We start from the raw sequence: 17637 nt of genomic DNA, 5'->3' as shown, positions 1-17637 counted from the left end.
TTCTAGCCTAATTTGCAAAGGGCCCATGAAAAAATATTTCAATATATTTGCACTTGTATGTCCCAAATCCATTCTGAAAATAAAACAGAATCCTTAAGGCCCTTTTTGCTGGCCCTTATAAAAATTCCAAGTCTTCCTCAAAATATTCCATGGATTTACAGGAAATACAGCAAAGTACAGTGCACCCACATGCCTGTCTGAGTCCCTAGCGCGCTTTTAAAGGGAATCTCTCACTTGCTGCTACTTTTGTTTTGCACCTTGGAGCAGTCGCAGGGCATGTGAAAGACTCCTTACAGATAAAACTAGGATTAAAAAACAACAGGTAAAAAACCGATGTGCACAAGGGCTTCCTGACCATACCCAAGTCCCTGGGAGCAGACCAGGATCGATATCCACTGCTTAAATCCAAGTTCACTTCAGCAGGCCTCCTCTCAGGCTGTCAGCCCACACACATCCCTGCAATGCTTGACAATGCTGTAGCGCCAACGAAACCGTGTTACAGCGTTGGTAACCCATCATCCTGCTCTCCCTCGATCATCTGAAACCACCGGACCACAGGCACTGGTTATCTGCAGGATTATCTTCCTGGAGGATGAGCCGGTGGTTTGCAACACCACTGTTCAATTAGAATCAGCATGGTATCAAGATATCCCAGGCAATTTTTAATGTCGCTATAAGAAGTCCCTGAACTCCCAAAATTTATCAGGTGGAAAACATATCAGTCATAACATAAAAGTCAACTGTCTATAGAGATGCTGGCCTCAAGACCTACTCCAGAGCTGGGTGTGCCACAGGCCAGGAGGAGACAAGACGCATGTCTGTGGTTTGGACAGACTGACCCACTCATTCCAACTGCAAATCCATGTCAGAAATCACACACACCCACAAAAAAAAAAAAAAAAAAAAAAAATCATTCAGAAACAACTTTTTTCAAAGGAAATGAAGTTTCTTGTCCCAGAGCCAACACACCAGCCTGACTTAGCTTCCACTGAATGGAATGTGCCTGAATTTCTGTCACAGGCCTACCGTAACTCAGACACACCAGCACGCGGGGTCTCACGTGGGCTTCTCCGCCCCTTGAGGACCATTCACACACTTTCACACTTTGGGTAAAATTTACGAGTAAAACCCGTTACAACGAGATCAAGTTCCGCTATCACAAACGCTAATGGATGCCCAACGGTACAAATCTGATTGCATTTCTGACAAATTATTATTCTACTCCACGTGTTTACGCTAGCTTTGTACTCTTCTTCCAGGTTCATGCCAAATGCTAGAGAACAGATGCCGCCCGATATGGCTCCTGGCCTAATAGCTTTCTTGGTTGTTTTGTTTTTTTTTTAACTAACCTTACCTGGCAGAGAAAGTTTATACAGCAGATTAGCAGTTTGTATCTCTTAATCGCAGTTTTATAACATATAGTAGATTTACTTGAGTTAGATTTATTGTATTATCAAACAACAGCCTAAGAAAGTAATATTTCTGCAGTTTAGGTGGGCTCCAACACATCCTAATTAGGTAGGATAACAGCAAAACCTGGCAGGCTGCTGTGAATAATAATTCCCCCAAAACATACCAATCATCAGTTTGATAGCAAATATGATATGTTAGAGGGAACAGCTAATGCTCTGGGTAGCTCTGAAAAATGTTTAATGTTCAGATATAAACAGACTGCCACATTTATCCACAGAAAACAGAAGTCTGGCTGCAGAAACAATAAATCTCCTACAACAGAAATATCGTCACTAGTCCTTTTATTTTTTCCTGTTTCAGAAGAAATCTGGACAAATATTTTGCCAGCATGTGTGCACACAGACAGTGATACCATTCCTTTTAATTGCTGCTTGTCTTCCTTTTTTTAATGACCACAGTTTAAAAAAAAAAAAAAAAAAAAAAAGCAAATTATATAATCCAACCTGGGAATGTGTAGTGTTTTAATTCCACCCAAAAAACCTGAAGGTGTGTACAAGTCCTTTGGAAGGTTTTATTACAATCCTGCTTTACATCTGTATTACTTTTCTTAAAAATAAAAATGAATTTCTGCATGTCATGTACAATTTCTCTCCGTTATGCTTTGCAATTAACACTAAGAGTCCCCCAGGCTGCAAACATACCTGCTGAACTCGACAGCTACGCGATTGCTGTCCCAGTGGCTCGGGGGACAGACAATACCCAGAGCCCAGGACAGTGCCGAAAGACTGAACTCTACTTCTTGTCCAACTGCATCCAGGTTGGCTAAGACACTGAGCCACCAGTGCCACCGAGGCTGCTTTGACTTACCGACTCAGAGGTGCTGAGGAAAGTGAAAAGGGTGCTACTTAAATGCAGCCACTCATACCAGGCAAGCTCCTGGATTTGTGAGGTTTCAGCAGGACTTCATTTCAGATGCCAAATCTGCACTGTGAGTAGCTTGCGGAACTGGAGTTTTAATCCGGGGCTCCACAAAATGCTGTTGCTAGTGGCTACAGTTCTACTAAAGCATCTCCAAAGGCTCTTCCCCAATATGTGGTGGGTCTACGCTAAATGGCTGAACTCTGCAAGACTACCTCCCTAGAAGAGTTATGTATAGACCTTTAGAAATTATTTATAATGGAAAACTCATACAATAAGTTAGTGGTTCCTGTATGCCAAGCATGTAGTGTATGACCAATGTTGTACACCCTTAACATTCTATACACATCAATTTCAATCAAAATGAACATTTTCTCATACTTCAAAAAAAAAAAAAAGAAAGAAAAAAAAAGTACAGTCGTCTTAAACTGTATCAACAAATTGCTCTAAACACTCCTATTTGCTCTTTCACATCTTCATTTGAAAGACAGGGTCCAATATTGTACTGGGCACAATACAAATGAGCCCTTATTAAAGTTCTACTATCTGACAATCTGCAATTAGGAGTTCTTTCTAACCTTCCGAATTTAAAGGAAAACATTTCTTAAATAATATGCATAGGCTTTGTTATAATATATTTCAAAATGAAAGTTATCTCATTTTCTGCATTTTTACCTGTGTCTCTAAATTGCTATTATTTAAATGTGCCCTTTTTTATTTTAAGATTTAATAATCTTTGTTAAACGTGAACTTGTATAAGAAATTATCCGTAATTCTACTTAATGACTCTTCTTACTGATTTCCCATTTGATCAAGCTTTGGTAGTTTTCTTTCTAGCAATTTAAAACGAGATGGTTCTCATGTTCATCTTTTAACTCTACTGCTTTGCTTTTAATCTCAATAATACAGCTTCTTTTCTGAATATTAAAAAAAAATAATTTTTCCTTTCCTTATCTGAATTGTTCTCCTTAGCTCAGGCGATAAATATTTGTATTCTGTACTTCAGCTTTAGTGACCTAATTTATGGCAACAGCCTCTGTCTTTCTGTGCCAATTTGAGAGTATGAAGTATACAAGATGACAAAGCCAGTTTGAAATTTTCTGAAGAAAAAAGAATTAGAATCCTTAAAGGGAAGCGAGGGGGGACGAAACAAAACAACCCAACCAACAAAAACCAACAAAACCACCCAAAACCTTAGCTTAAAATAACAGTTACTGTCTACTTATCTGAGTACTCAAGTCTCCAGAAATGCCAAGCACAGCCCTGAGTACTATTACAAAATAAGCTGCAGATGAAGCCCATTTGTTGGTTTTGCCTAGAGCAAAGTAGTATTTAATTACTGAACTACGAATCTCCTCCCCAAAGTCATACCCTGTGTGACCCAGGAGACTGGGATTCCGGATGTTACAGTGGAGAGACAAGTGACAGTACATTTAGTATTGTGTTTCCAGGGCTATGGCTACAAAGCTGCAACTTCTATGCTTTCCAGAGTTAAAAATACATCTTCCTGGACAGCTACAGAGCATCTTGCAGTGATTCTTGGCAGCCATATTTTGTAAATTCCCAGACTGACTAAAGAAACAGGGATGTTTACAGTACTGACACTTTATTTAATACTCTTTAGGTTCTTAAACCTCTTTTTTCCTTGTAACACTGCAATGTAAGAAGAAATGATGTGTCTGAGGGAGATTTTTCTCCTTATTTCCTGTATCAGAATAGCAAAAAGGAATCATATATTACTATTTTAAAGACTTTTCATCTGCTTGGGGTACAATGAATATAGACATTTGTATCCAGGCACAGCTTCTCTGCATGATAATTACAACCTGGTTGAAATGGAGGTAGTTTGATACATCTTTCTTCAGGAGCAAATATGTTATTCCTTCAAAACTTAAAAGCCAAACCCAGCTGCTCAGAACATGCGTCCACACACCAGTAAAACCACTAGCAGAAAGTCTTGCCTCAACTTTGACCACTTCATGAAAGCCACCCCTCCTCAACTCCCTGCAGGATCCCAAGCCCAAGCATCCCGCGTATCGCCCCCCTGAAGGAAACCAAGGAGAGGGCATTTAGTCACAGAGCTTGAGTCCACTGATGCAAGCAAACTAGGTTTCAATGAGAACTGCCCAGTAGTGGTAGTTAAAAAGTTAAATCACTGCCCTCTTTCAGTACTTAAATAAATTTCAAAGCATACCAGGAAATATAAACAAACATTATGAAATTCCCCTTGATCAAACACCTAATCCAGACCAAAGGCATTTTTCAGGAGAGGAACGAGCAGCTTGATGGGACGTCCTTCAGGGTTCGACTGTTCTATCTGCCCACAAGATGGGGAGATGCCTACGGCAGCACAGTTGGAATTGCAGTATTTCTAAAATTGATTAGAAACAGTTACCTTCTGATTGATCACTAGAATTAGCACATTCACCTGGGGAGGCAGGCTTGGCCCGTATGGATTACTTCAGAAGATGACCTGCAAAATCCACCTTCTAGGCTCTGTGTGCTAACCTGTCTATTCTCTAACGGAGAGGGAAGTACCAGACAAAGGCTTGTCGTTACTCCAAGGAGAGACATCTGGCCCCAAAATGGGAAAGTTTTCTTACTGGAGGTGCCACCACATCAAGCAAGCTGTAGAGCTCCCATTCTTAGGCCATTAGAAGGATGTCCCTTTAGGCAGAGTTACAGTTCCTCAGGAATACCTAATTTAAATAAATTACGGCTTTTGCAATCAAACATATAGACTGTCAAGAAGGCTTTGTAAAATTGTTAAATGGCTTTACAAAGCGCTAAAATAACGGCCTACTAATGTTCTCTAGATTGACACCGAATAGCGATAGGTTGCTGGAATCAAGTGCTAGAAAGATGATAACTGGAAGAAGCGTTACCCACTATCCCGTTTAAAATCCCATGCAATATACCTCTTCAGCAGGCACCCAGTTTTAAGGATGCAACTATACAACTGCTAATCTCCTGTGGTGCTTTAAAGCCTTAGCAAAAAATTAATTATGGATTAATACAGGAGCACACCCACTAATCCTCGCTTGGATCAAATGGTGTAAAAATTTCAGAGAAAATAACTGATCGAGAAGAGCTCTTGAATGAGTCAAAATGAGCCCTATTAACAGCTTCTGCTGAGGCGAAGGGAGGGACAACATCCAAAACAATGTCTTCTATTTGTGACCATCCATCATTGAAAACAAGCACAAGGACTATGGTCCAAACTTTTTCATCAAGAACATGTAGAGATTAAACAGTTAAATGGAGTTAAAGATCTCCATACTGTGCTAAGTTTCTGTTCTCAGCTGATTTATTCTCATTTTCACCACTGGAAAATCCACCAAATAACATGGCCTGTAAACCTGATCAAAAACATTCAATTTTTTTCCAATATGTTGTTCCTGATGTTCCCACAATAGATCATTCAGGGCTCTAAGGGACTGTGTCAATTGAATTGAATGATGCGGTCGCCTGCTGATACATAAATGCAAAGGCAAAGCTGAGGGGGTTTACTTTCAAAACAGGAGGCATTGATCCTCTGACAATGTTCCATTACCCAGACTTTACTTCTATTAGAGACAGTGATTACATCTACATCAACCGCTTGAGCTGATGGATATTGGAGCTCTAACAGTGACACAGTTTTTCACTATGCTGCTACTGATGACCTGCATACTGATGGCTTACAAAAAAAGATTCATTCTGAGCTTGGACTAATGCTACTTATTCATCAATGAAAAACTACAAAGTGCAGGCAGACTTTCACAATTGGTTTTCAACTGTCTGTGGTTTGGGTTTTTTTTTTGGTTCTGGAGACTTTATTGTGGAATGGTGATTAGTGACCAGGTAGCCTGGCACAGACTGCCACAGCATCCCTATTCTGACTGGGGATTTCTTCATACAGCTGTATGGACTCCTCTTCCATTTCCCCATACCATCACCCTTTTACAGTTTCAATCCCCTGTACTTGCTATCTTTCCCAAGCTGGTGATCCATCTTTTGGCTTTCATCTCTTGCTTTGACATACGATCTTGAGCCTGTGGTCATGCATTTGCCCTGCTTTTCACCTCTTCACCAGGCACTGCCTACATGTCCTCTGCTCTCCTGAATTCATCTCTCCAACCGCTTTCAAGAGCAACAACTTCATCTGTACTTCCTTCAGTAATTTCTTTTTCTACGTTCTTCTTTCACTGCCAACATGTAAGTTGACAACACTTTGCACAAATAAAACTCTGACAGTTGAATAAAATTCAATTCATCTTCAACAACAGTGATTTCTACTCCAGCTAAGCCCTGTTCATTTTATTCATCCTTGTTTGTTTAGCCTCGTGCCCTGAGCCACATCCTGAAGTGCCTGCAGAAGAAAGGCCTTTGTCTGACTCGCTTAAGTGTACTTACCGCAGTGGGTTCCCTCATTCTTGATTAGGAAGTTTCTTTAATGCTGCCATAACAACAACAAATTGAAGTGATTTGGAGTTATACCTACGCAGAGTAACAAAGCGCAGCAGAGGTCGGCGTTAGCAGCATCTGAACGAGCGCAGAAACCAGGACAACAGCACGCCTGCCAGAGCCAGCCGGCATCTTCTCACGGCAGCCCTCTGCCCCATGCTGACATCTGCAACTCATGCTGGCATAACGCTGGGCACCTCCTTGCTGAAGCCCATTCAATACTGCACACCCATAATTTTTCCATAGCCAAAACAAAAGCAAAAAGCCTGGTACTTGTGAGGCTGGGCCTGTAGGGACCCAAGCAGGCCTTGCCCAGGGTATCCAACAGCACCGGCAGCACCACAATGCATTTTAGAATCATAGAATCATAGAATGGTTAGGGTTGGAAGGGACCTTCAAAGGTCATCTAGTCCAACCCCCCTGCAAGGAGCAGGGACATCCCTGACTAGATCAGGTTGCTCAGACCCTCATCCAGCCTGGCCTTGAACCTTTCCAGGGATGGGGCCTCCACCACCTTTCTGGGCAACCTGTGCCAGTGTTCTATAACTCGCATCGTAAAAAAAATTTTCCTAGTTTCCAATCTAAATCTACCCCCCTCTATTTTAAAACCATTACCCCTCGTCCTATTGCAACAGGCCCTACTAAACAGCCTCTCCCCATCTTTCTTGTAGGCCCCCTTGAGGTACTAGAAGACCGCTGTAAGGTCTCCCCGGAGCCTCCTCTTCTCCAGGCTGAACAGCCCCAACTCTCTCAGCCTGTCCTCATAAGAGAGGTGCTCCAGCCCTTTTATCATCTTCGTGGCCCTCCTCTGGACCTTCTCCAACTGGTCCATGTCTTTCTTGTGTTGGGGGCTCCAGAACTGGACACAGTACTCCAGGTGGGGTCTCACCAGAGCAGAGAGGGAGAATCACCTCCCTCGACCTGCTGGCCACGCTTCTCTTGATGCAGCCCAGGATGCGGTTGGCTTTCTGGGCTGCAAGGGCGCATTGCCAGCTCATGTTGAGCTTCTTGTCCACCAGCACTCCCAAGTCCTTCTCCTCAGGGCTGCTCTCAATCCATTCCCCGTCCAGCCTGTATTTGTGCCTGGGAGTCTAAGTTTTGAAACACCCATGAGAGGCCACCGCTGCCTCACGATTTTGCATTGGGTCTTTCTTGTGAAATGCTAGGTTTTTATGTTTTATTAAGGTTGCTGTCATGACTCAGGTAAGTATCCCAAGTTCCTGGACGTCTTTGGGGCCTGGTTCATCTTTCCCAGTGAACAACGAAGGACAAACTCAAACCAAACACCTACATCACTCTGGACACTGACAGCTACACGAACAAGACATTTTCCAACAAAGAATCCACTTGTTTTCCCTGTCCTTAGTGTATGAGCTTGAATGTTCTCACCTCAGCTTTTTTAGCACCTACAAAGCTAATATCAAGTGCAGCTTTTATTTTCAACACAGAAGTTGGCAGAACTACCCTATAAATAATACTGGCCACATAAACGGAGCAAGAAAAGCATTTTCTGTACTGGAAGACCCAGGAGAAGGGACGCTCTATGAACCTGGCTGGAGTAAAGCATTTACAACGCTAAGCACCTTCCCCAACTCCTATATTACTTTTTAAAAGATCTTGGATTATCAGGCATAGCACATAACTTCTACAGTGCCAGGAATATAAACATGCAATTTGATTAGGGGGGAAGAGAGACAGTAACAAAGTGTTCTGTTCACAGAGCAGGTGAAGAGAGTTTGATCTATTTAAACCCAAATAAACCCGGCTTCTTTCCCCATTGTTAAGCCTACTTTTATATGCCTTTCCCATGAGAAAAGAAGTTTTGGAATTATATAGTCTGGCAGCATCTGGTTTGGGGATAACAAATAATTTTTCTGAAATTCCTTTGTGAATGCGTGAAAGCTGCCAATTTTTTCCTGAGGCAGATGTTTTGTTGAATACTAACAGCTCTGAGTCCAATGTTTCTGAAAAATGAAGGGTGAAATGTAAAACCCCTGTGAGAAAATACTATAATGAGGTGAAAAAAAAAGAAACACACACCTTAACAACCTCACAGGATGCAGAGAAGATCCTTCAGTTACAATTTATTACAAGTTCAAGTCAGGAAAATGTAAACTGTTAACAAGTAAAGATATAATCTCCAACTTCAGTGGCCATTAATCAAGAGCAACTACATTAGAACCTGCTACCAACTGAAGAGAAGGCCAGATATTTCTTATTATTTTTTTTAAACTGAGATGAAGACAGGGAAAACAATGAATTAATGATTTTAAGAATGCACGGGTTTTGCTTTGTTTTGGTTTTTTATAATGGCTTCTGACTACTTGGGACAAGGACAGTATTACTCATGAGTTGTGGACTGATGGCCAGCAGGTACACTGGTACTTACTTATGTTAATAGTAGAAGTACACTGTGCTTTAGACATGTTTCTCTCTATTAACCCAGATATTAAACATGTTGAGAATCTAACTGTAGTTGGACAGCAGAATTTGTTCCTGAAAACATGTGCCGACATTCACCATACTTAGTGTTCAAAGTTCTCTCCAGCCATGAAACATATCCCAAAGCCTGGAATAAATTAAATGTAAACTGACAAGTTATTTTTAGCCCCAAAATGTTCACCTAAAAGATTTCAAGACATATAACTCACGATGGACTGCAGCATTATGCATGAATGGAGAGTCTGAAGAAGGCTTAAGAAAGTTTACCCTCAGATTTAAAAACTCAACGCTGTTTCCGTTACCCAAGCATTTTCACATCCAACCCTGTTTACTAAAGCAGCCTGAAAAGAGCCTGTGGGAAAATGCAGGTAAATAACCATCATGAGTTCAGGACCTTAAAAAATGAGAAAACAAAAACAACCACCTTTCACAAAACCAAAAATAATTGACAACATGCTTCTGCAATTGGCCATATAAATGTAAAAAAAGACCAGTGTGTGAATCTATGTTAGATACATCTACTCCCACTACCTCCACCGTATTAGATTGCTGATCTGCAAAACAAGACATCCCTTCCTCATAGCCACTCCACTAATATCACCTACAACAACACTTTCTTTCATTACCAAATAAAAGTCTAATGAAACCAAATGCAACAACAGTATTAAAAGGTGCAAACCACAGCTCTGAGTCCTTAAAAGCTGTCTTAGAACAACAACACATTTTTGTTCAAGAATAATCAAATTGCAGTGTTTGAGCTTAAACGACTGAAATCAGTTACCAACGCAAACAAGATCAAGTCCAATAGGGCAACATGAAACCACCTTCACCTAGGCACATTTTTTTTTCTTTAACTAAAGATTAATTCTTTAATTAGCAGGAAAAAAAAAATTAAATCAGACCATTCCTCAGAAAAGGGAGCTGTACTAATTAAAATGAATTTAACATTTACAAATTTACTTCAGAAAAAGGACCATTAAAGTGGATCAGAAACCAACCATACTTATTTTTACACCTCAAGATTTAACTTCAGGTGGACTTTTAAATTAGGTAGCTAAATTTTCCAGAAGCACCTAAATCACTTAGAAGCCTTACTGGAATTGACTTCTAATGAAAAACAGGATGTGAAGTACTTGCCTTTTGGGGACTTCCTAAGACCAACTAGGCACGTCTCTCAAAACCCATGGAATAAATTAAGAAACAAACACTGACAAACATTATCTTTTGGTATTCAGAGTCAAAACTCTTCTTATCTGTTAAATTTGAATCAAATACTACAGTGAGAGTTTAATATCCATGATCTCAGCCCTCCTAAGGAGACTGGGCATGGCCACACACGAACACGACCGACTGCAGCCGCAGACAGCACACAATGATTCATTTGTGTTAGGCTGGGACACAGCATGATCAACGTCGTTGTCCTATTTTCTGTTTACAATCTGAAATAACAAAAACGTGAGACCAAAGTAGCATTCTCATGTCTTCTTTTACTGCACTATATACCCATCTGCAATATCAATGCAAGCTATGTCAACAGACATTCAGCTCCTGCATCTCTACATCCTGCTCTATACCACATCTCAAATTTTGACAGTGTATGTTGTCATGAGCAAAATCAACACTATCTAGGCATTACTGCTACGTATTTTGGCAGAAAATGTCTCCATCTGTATTAGCTATACCTAAATTTCCCTATGAAATAGTATTGATTTTTCCCTTCAAGTACATACATTTAATGAAAAACTCACTCATGCTTCCAAAGGTTGTCTGGCCATTAATTCAGTTCCCCTTCCTGCCTTTAGCATCTGCTTATTTTTTCTCTAAACGAAGCTGTATCAAGGGTCTTTTGGCAGAATATTAAGAACAGCGTATATGTCGACGTGATGTGCCTATAATACATAGAAAAGTCATGCAACACAGTCATCCTTCACCAGATTTTCCATACCCTGCAGTATATCCTTTTTTTAACTGGGAGCTGTGCCAATAGCTGAATCATCAGGAGCAGTCTTTTATTTTGCAAAATGCCCTGAAAAAATGAAACCAGGCTTCTTTCCTTGTCTGTCAAAAATGGAATATTTTACCTAACTCAAACTATCCTAGACTAAGGGCAACTTTGAATGAGAGCCAAGTTCTGATACTCCACTGGTGTTTAAGTCTGGAGGCATATTTATGCTACTGTGAAGGAAAAATTCCCAGAGATCGGATGAACACGCCTGCCATAACACAGCCCCAGATGGCTCCTACACATTGTAAAGTCACCTGTATCTGTACAAGCCATTCCACTGTTGTTCTTAGAAGATTAAAGGAATGTAACAAATGTTCTTCTTGCTAATTTGGCACTGTACAGGGGGTCTAACTAGTAAAGGGATCTGAACACAACTGTAGAGGGATATGCAATGAGTTTCAACAAAATACTAAAAGATAGTTTAAAAGAATGCTATTTTTGCTTCTCTGCACAGCACACAGGATATTAATTTTTTGTTTTGTGAGAGAAGCATCCTTCAAAGCTGTATGCAAATGCTTGCATGGGTGTCTATACCCACATAAAAACCTTACGATTTAAAACTGTTGGCTTTGTACAGCAGAAGCAGGAGAATCTATCAAAGAGACTTATCAAATGGACTGGAAGTCACAAAGGATCCAATTAAGACAAAAAGTTCAAACCCAGGACACCACTTCTTCTTTCTGACTGCCTAGGCCAACGTCAGACATCTGTTCTCACAAAATTTAGAATTAATCTCCTTTGAAGCAAACTCTTCAAAACCTGATAATCATCATCTGTCCGGTAAGGATGCCCACTCTATTAGAAGGCACTATTTTGAATTAAACGGTCTCCTCTACTGCTGCAGTTGGAAAGAAGATCAGAGTTTGATGCTTTGTGTAGAGAAAACAGTTTTGCTTAGTCAAGTTAAAACACCAGCAGAGATGGCAATACACCATGTCTTATAACTGCAGGCTACGATTACACAGGCAGCTGCACCGAAATTGTCCCACAGATGACCTCTACTCTGTCATTTGGAGAATTAAGCAATCACAGTAACTACTTCTGCTAGTTCAGATTTAAACAAATCAGGCTTTTCAAAAAAAGAAACCCATCACGTTAGGTTATCTTTACCTTACCTCAAACACTGGAATAACTGGTTCCACACATGAAAATTCTGCTCACTCATTTCCAGAATTGGGAGCATTATTTAAAAAAAAAGAAACCAAAACAAACAAAAAAAACCCCTTATATAATAGAGAGGAAGAAGTCCATGACTTCTCCAGATCATAATATCACATTATACTTTAATAAGTACTGCACAAATTGCTCACAACATTTTGAAAAATTCTCAGTATTTCTCAGACTCCAAAGAGATTCCATCGTCTTTCTTTTCTTACAATATTTATAAAGCTGTGATGTCTTTACTTTGCAGAATGGCTGTTTAATATTCTTGAGTAATGCTACTCAAAACTTCACAATGCCATTTCTCTCATAGAGATCTGAAAGCTTATTTTCTTCCACTCTGAGATTTAGAAACTCTAATGCAAGTCTACGTCCATTATTTGTGTGTACTCAAGGTATTGTCTGTCTAGGGTTGGAAACCATACGAGAATAGTACCATGCCCATGGATTTTAGATTGGCCAATCTAATGCGATGACAGTAGGGAAAATGGCTTCAGTCTTTACACCAATTCACTTCTATCTTCAAATAGCATCCTTTTGTTTCCCTAATTTATCAGCCTCCAGAGCCTCCTCGAGCAAAACCCTCCCCTCCGTATCTCCAGCACAGAAAGACCAACTACTTGTTTCTTAGGTTGACTGGAGAACCCCATTAAGAAGTTCTTGTGTACCGCATCTTGGTTTTAGAAAATAAAGAGAGCTTGTGAAAGTATACCTAGATATGAATCAATCCAGAAGAATAATTTAACCATATTCGAGTCCCACTGACTTCAATTGCTTAAGTGATTTGTTGGAGCAGAGCCAGTCCAACAGCTCCCTGCAAGAGCAAGGCCATAAAAAATGTCAGCAACATCCTTCTCTGCCTTGTGGGGGTCTGCCTGCAAGACACGGTTTGTTCAAACTCCCTCTGCCTTTGAGTGCCCTCTATAGACCTAAGACAGGACAAAAATAGAGCTTGATGAACACTTCAAGTGATTGCGACTTTAAACAGAAAAAAAAAGAATCTGCTATATCCACAAGATATTTGTTAAATTATAGCACATCTTAAAAATTCTACAGATATAAATGTGGTATCAGTTATCTATTGCTGAAAGAACAAATACTCAATTGTGCTCTTGCACAATACATAAGCACTGCTGTTGGTAGACTGGTTCAGAGTGAATTTTCCCTTTATTAGAAAAAGTAAGGTAATCTCGTCTCCCTTGTAACTGTAGCCATGGAGAAGAGATAAGAAAATGCATTTAAGGAAAGTACGTGAAGTCAAAAGGAATGATAAAGGGATTGCAGTTACATACATTTAAAGAAAACAATTGCAAAATCGTGACTGTACATTAAATTTAAGAAGAGACTAGTAACAGCACATGGTCTGGGTATTTGCCTTCTGAACCACATATTCATACTTTCCTTTAGGAAGCCAAGACTTCAGTACTTGAAAAAAAACAACCGTATGATCAAAACAATTTTTCTCCCTTTTTTTAAAGCTGATACGCACTAAAGGCAATAGTGGCTCCACACTTCAAGTAGACAGCGCAGTTTTTACAAAGTGTTTTGTCCAAAGGTGTATTTATTAATATTTCCATGCTATGAATTGATGTGTTATAACAACTCTCAATGAAATGAATTCAGATTTACACACGAGACAGTAGCAGCTCCAAAAGGAGCTGCTGAAGACCATTGAATAAAAGAACACTTCATGTAAAGATTCAGCGGACTGTGGAAACCAATACCTAACAAATACTGTAAATGCACATAACTGCAATTACTAATACTAAATCGTACCACACTATCAGTCCACTTTTATGACAAATAAATAGATAAATCATTGAGTGTCCTTACCAGAACTACTCTCTGAAACCCCACAAAATTGTGATGTGGCAGCAGTACAGCCTTTGGTATTACACCACCTGTAACACAAACCATATTATGATAGTTTCTATCAATATTTATTTTAAAGGATGAGAAAAGGATAAAAGCTATTTTTCTACCAGTCTTTTACTGAAAGCATTAAAACAACATTGCTTCCTACTGATTACAACGTATGTTTAGATAAGAAAACAAACAAAAATTAAAGACCATCTTTTGATTACTTACATGGAATATGTTTAAAAAAATTATAGGCAGAGAATAGAGCATTAGCTTTAATGGAATTTCTGTTCTTTTTGGCTGCTTATATTGACAAAAGGGAACTTTAATCTGGATTTTCATGAAGTTTACAAATGGCAAAGTATCGATGCAGTAGCTTATTTTAGTGTTAGCTAAAACGTACAACTGAAATGACTCAACAGTAAAATTAAAAAATAGGAAACACAATGCCATGATCAAACTAGATGATGTTTTCAAAATTAACCACTTTGGATCTGAATTTGACACCAACAAATTAAAAAGAATATGTTAAAATACCTTCATGAAGTAAACTTCCACAAGCAACGTCAAGACTTAAACACTCCCTAGGAGTTAAGTACATGATGCACCTGTGATCAGAACAATTACTGACCCCGCATTTGTGTAACAGAATGGTTCCTACACCAATATTCATTACAGAGTAATCTTGTGCACACTAAGGGATTAAAGAGAAAGGTTGGAAGGTAAGAGTGCAGGAACACTGGGCACTGCAAGAAAAGAATCCACATACCAAAAAAACGCTGGTCGAAGCAGGACATACTTAATAGAAAAACACATAACCCTGTCCCAAATGGAAGGGTATTAGTTTGCTCTTTTCCTATCTTCTAAACACTAAACTCCAGCCACAAAGGCTCACAATATACACCACCAATAAACACTGAAACTTCCCAAAGACCTCCTTAAAACAAGCACTAAAACCAACGAAGGCAACACATTCCTTAAACAGCATGTGGCATTTACGACTTTCCATCATCTTAAAAATAATCACTGACCTCTAAGAAACCCTCCATTATTTAGTCTGTTACTAAGCTGAGTAAGACTTGAAAATGTTGGGTTTTTTTTCCCTTGTTTTGAATGAGGAACTACAGAATATTTTGGTTAGCAAGCATTTTCCTTATTTAAATTCCCAAGAGATTCAAGATGCTCCTTCCCTCCTTCCTGACAGCTGGGTGGACACAGTCTTCAAATCTACAGGAAAAGCCCTGGGTGAGAGAAGGGGGAATGCCACAAACGCTGGTGCCTCTACACTTCACATATGTGGAAACTGCAGCATTTGTTTAATTAATATTTAACTCATATTTACATATTAATAGTTCTCCTGTTCAGAATGAGAACTTATAAATACCATGACCTAGAGGTGTGAGAAGCAAACGCTACAAAGCGTCGCTTGGAATACTGAGACCACCAGCTTCCTCAGAATAAAAGTCAGTTTATTCATTACTACGTTTCTAAGAAAAACACTCCAGTACCACCACCCTGGGCTTGTCCTTCTCTGGAACAACACTTACCGACAGTAGCTCACACGATAAGTGAAAAGGTCCTGACCCCATATAAATGTAATTTTAATTCTCTGCTAGGCTATTATGTACTGCCTTGATGAGTTCTGCAAACCCAACTGTATAGCTACAATAGAATTAAAAAAAAAAAAAAAAAAATCTGAAGCAAAGTTTAAACGCTTATAAAATATTCACTCCAAGATGAATGATAGTGCTAAAGGTCATTAAAGGAGGATGCTGCTCCTGCTGGTTAAACAAACAACAGGGAGCAATAAGTTTCAACATTTACATGCTTTGAACTTTGTGCATTTTGCATTAAGTATTCTTCATTCATTTAGAGTAAATTCCTTTTCAAGCAGCTAATTGATGCAAAGCAGGAGAACCAGGAGGCTTTACATGAGCTCAGTGTATCACCACACCCTCAACAGAAGATATTTTAAGAGGAATTCCTTTCCTCTCCACAATTCCTGGCAGAGCATTCCCAAAAACACAACATACACTGGACACTAGAAATTCAGCACTGCACTGGCCTCCCTACAACACAACAGGATACCTGTTTACAGTTACCTCATTTGCTATGGGATGGAGAGGGCTAAGAGGGGCACCGCAAGAATTCAATGCACGCCCCAACTTAACAGGTCTTTGAAGAACGACTAAGTGACAAGAGTAGTTTTTCAGATGAATCTTAACAGCTAGCTGTGTCTGCAGTCACCTGCGGCACATAACGTGACCATCAGAGAATCCTCTAAACTATATTTATGCTGGAAACACTTTCATCTGCAAAATCCCCCCCCATATCTTGGGGGATTTTTTTTAAATGTAAGTTAGCAACAAAAACAGAATTTGTAGCATGTAGGATAAAAACTTCACATTTAGTTATATTCCTACCGAGCGATGCGATGAAATGAAGCACATCAGAGGATGCTCACCTATATTCACAAAGTAGAATTTCCCTTGCTATAGCCTTTCCTCAAACTTTCATTCTGTGGTAATGCTGCGGATTGCTTCATAGTTACATGTTTAGTCTTTTATTTTTCTTTCTTACAAGATGCCTGTCTACGTGTATTTCAGAGAATCTGAAAAGAATCAAACCGCAAACTTACAGTTTCATTAAAAAAAAAAAAAGAACTGGGGAGGAGGGGTAGAGCTAAAGAGATTTACCAGCCGCAGGAAGAGGTCAAGAACAGAAAACACTGCACAAATGCGGACGATTTTGAGAACTCAACATTTGACGTGACACTAATTGCCAACCTTAACGACTGTATCTGTTACTAAAACGCTCACACTCCATAAGAATTTGTGCATCATGAGCATGAAATTTTTCCTCTGCAGTTTAAAATATCTATGCATTTAAAAACAGTATACAGAAATACACATTATTTCCCCATTTCAACATTCATTAGAGTAGGAATTTTATCACACAACCACCAACACATGTGATGATTCCACATGTAAACATATTGCACTTGTTTTGGCCCTGAACAGCAACAGAAACGGTAAATTTAAACAGATTCTGTGAAAATGGCACTCTCTCTCTTGAAGTAGTTGATTAACTGGGGAAGCTGGAGGCCGGGGTACCCGAGAAGGCCAGGCTGGTTTCACCTGTCCCTAGGCCGGGCTCCTGGACCCGTGCCGAATCCTAGTTACCCATTTCATGGGTGGGTTTTTTCTCCACAACCTTCTTCACTTTGCTAACTGAAAGAAATACATGGAGAAGCGGGTCTTGTACTTCTCTAAATTAAAGGAATACAGCTATCCAAAACAGAGTGACTTAATCTCCTAAAATGACAGCTTTGTTTGTAACCCTCCCAAGCTTTAGGCAGCCATGTCCATTACGGATTCTTCTCTGCCTCCACT

At 39.7% G+C, this 17637-nt stretch overlaps 1 protein-coding gene across 2 annotated transcripts in view; it reads right to left on the bottom strand.

The window, feature by feature from the left end:
• TBL1XR1 (TBL1X/Y related 1) overlaps nucleotides 1-17637 on the bottom strand; it is a 115498-nt gene that overhangs the window by 25696 nt on the left and 72165 nt on the right. Inside the window, exon 3 of one of the 2 annotated variants that reach the window (XM_086754522.1) lies at nucleotides 14219-14286. The exons of the other annotated variant lie outside the window; for it this stretch is intronic. The gene's annotated coding sequence lies outside the window, so the exon portion shown is untranslated. The remainder of the gene's footprint in view (nucleotides 1-14218; nucleotides 14287-17637) is intronic. 2 annotated transcript variants of the gene reach the window in all.

The sequence above is a fragment of the Chlamydotis macqueenii genome, chromosome 9, assembly GCF_036417535.1.
Source record: "Chlamydotis macqueenii isolate bChlMac1 chromosome 9, bChlMac1.mat, whole genome shotgun sequence".
NCBI classification, from domain to species: domain Eukaryota; kingdom Metazoa; phylum Chordata; class Aves; order Otidiformes; family Otididae; genus Chlamydotis; species Chlamydotis macqueenii.
The sequence above is the reverse complement of the archived record's forward strand: the minus strand, read 5'-3'. Positions and strand labels throughout refer to the sequence as shown.